The sequence below is a fragment of the Diachasma alloeum genome, unplaced genomic scaffold (genome assembly GCF_001412515.2).
Source record: "Diachasma alloeum isolate Michigan unplaced genomic scaffold, Dall2.0 Dall_scaffold_00299, whole genome shotgun sequence".
NCBI classification, from domain to species: Eukaryota; Metazoa; Arthropoda; class Insecta; order Hymenoptera; family Braconidae; genus Diachasma; species Diachasma alloeum.
The window spans coordinates 1,352,041-1,354,736 of NW_021680438.1; positions in this window are offsets into that span (position 1 = coordinate 1,352,041).

Below are 2,696 nucleotides of genomic sequence, written 5' to 3' on the forward strand. Positions count from 1 at the left end.
AGATTGACAGGAAATGATTTAACAAGAAAATGGCATTTTCTAAAAAATCGTTCTCATCCTAGTTTTCCAATTGACCACAGAATTAAGAGGTGAAACTGAATATGTTAGTAGTGAATTAAGATTATTGCACTTGTTGATTTTCATTCGGAAAATCTTTGAGATTTTATTCACTTGATTTTTTGGCAATCTAATGGCCCACGGCATTGTATTGTCGTTATTTCATTCAAGTCGGCGCTTTATGATTACTCGGATTTTTATTACATCATCGGTTATTCGGTGATTGGGTTTACAATTCTGGTGTGAATTGGTAAACTAGAATAGGTGCATTTTTTTCGAAAATTTGTTTTGATTAAATTGCTTTTATAAATTGATAGGAAGTGATTCAACTAGAAAACGCATTTTTGAAAAAAATTTACTTATCCTAGATTAGCAATTCACCACAGAATCAAGAGGTGAATGTTGATATGTTGGTAATGCATTAATGTGACTCCATTTGTTGATTTTCATTCGGAACATCTTCAAGATCTTCTTCACTCGATTTTAATTCAATTTAATGACCCTCGCTTTTTCGGAATGATTAATTCACAGATAATTTGTTATTTGAGTTTGCTATTTAGAGATGAATGTTAATATGTTTGCAATGAATTAATGTTACTTGTTGATTTTCATTCGGAAAATCTTCAAGATGTTATTGACTTGATTGTAATTCAATTTAGTGCCCCCGGCATTATAATTATTTCATTGAAGTCGACTCTTTCAGATAACTCGGATTTTTTTTATTTTCCGGAATGATTAATTCACCGATAATTCGTTGTTTGAGTTCACAATTATGAGATAAACGTTAATAAGTTGGTAATGAATTGCTGTTATTGTTTTCATTCTTCATGGGGATTACTCTTAACCCTTGGGGATTTCCTTTCTACAATGGTTGTTGAATAAACAGTAAATCCTCTGCACCTTTCGCAATTTGATTTACAGGGCTTCCTAATTGTCGGAGGGAGGTGACGTATTCGGGGGCTCAGACACTTGTGTACTCAACGGATTCGAAGGATGAGTCGGTGCAGCGCAGGATAACTGACCCACTGAGGGTTTATTTCATCTTTTATCTCGTTTCTGTGGGGAGACGAAGGGAGATGGGGAAAATTCACGACCTTTGACGAGGGCGTCCGTTTTTTGGGTGCAATCCTCATTGAAAAATACAACAACCACCTCCGCCCTCAAAACAAAATCCTCAACGATTCGGGGGAAAATTCATGGGGATGGGCTCACGCCTACTCTTGTTACTACCTGAGAGGACTGTTATGTATTATTTCTCTCCATCTTTATTTTCACGACTGCGTCGGTCCGTCGACCTTGGTTGCGTGACGTATTATGTTTTATTGCGGGAATAAACCTACACTTTTTCTCACGGGTATTTTCATTTTATTCTTCATTAAATAATGAAACAGTGGGATACCGTTGTGATAGTAATTGCTACGCAGCAGGTGCCATTTTTGGGACTCACTTGAGGTAATGCAAGGGACGTTGTTATGTTTCAATCTTCATAGCTTCCGATTAAATTGTGGGAGGAAAATTCACATGTAATCTAATGACGTTTTGCTACAGATTTTTTTTTGTATTTTTTCGATGAATTTTTAAACGTCTTCCAAGGGTGTTAGATAAACAAGTGGGAAAGTGCTTTCGTCACAACATAGTTCCATTTGCTTCCGAATGGAATTTCTATGGTGGTGTATTTTATCTATGATTCATTGAATTCAACAGTGCCCAAATGTTCAAATTTTTGACTTTTTGATGAATATTGGTTTCAAAATAAATTTTTTCGACAACAGATGATGCAATCAATCTCATGATCGAACTCGGCCTAGATGACATAAGGAAGAATATTTTAAATTGCAATTGGATTCAGTTAAGGTATGCACCTAGAATACACATTTTTTTCAAGATTGTCCCCATGTTTTCCATAGTAATATAATTTTTATAATAGTCCCGAGCTATTGAAAAAAAATCTAACTAGCTGTACTGCATACAGTTAGTTATTATCTAAGATGAACAAGCGGGAAAGTGCTTTCGTCGCAACATATTCAGTATATTTGTGCTAATAAATTAGAAATTTGCTTCCGAATGGAATTTCTAGGACAGTGTATTTCATTTATGATTCATTGAATTCAACATTGCTTCAACGTTCAATTTTTTGAATTTTTTATGAATATTGGTTTCAAAATGAATTTTTTCGCCAACAGATGATACAATCAATCTTCTAATCGAACTGGGTCTAGATGATATAGGGAAGAATATTTTAAATTACTATTGGATTCATTTGAGGTATACACCTAGAATAAACATTTTTTTCAAGATTATCCCCATGTTTTCCATAGATAATTTTTATAATAATCCCCCCCCCCCAAAATTTATTAGATTATCTATTCTGTTTGAATGACTTGATAATATACATTTTCAATTTTTTAAAATTCTTCATAGTTATTACTTTTTGGAAAGCAGAAAACTTCAGGTATTGCATAATATAGTAATGCAGTGATTGAAGTTTTTGATTTCCAAAATTTGGAGGGTCACATGGAAGAGATACCGTTCCCACTTAATCTCCGGTGGGGTGAATTTGGTAGGAAGTTTCGGGGGTATTTCCGGTGGGAGATGCATTTTTAGGGTGGGTGAATTGCAGCGTCTTGAACGTGACTGGC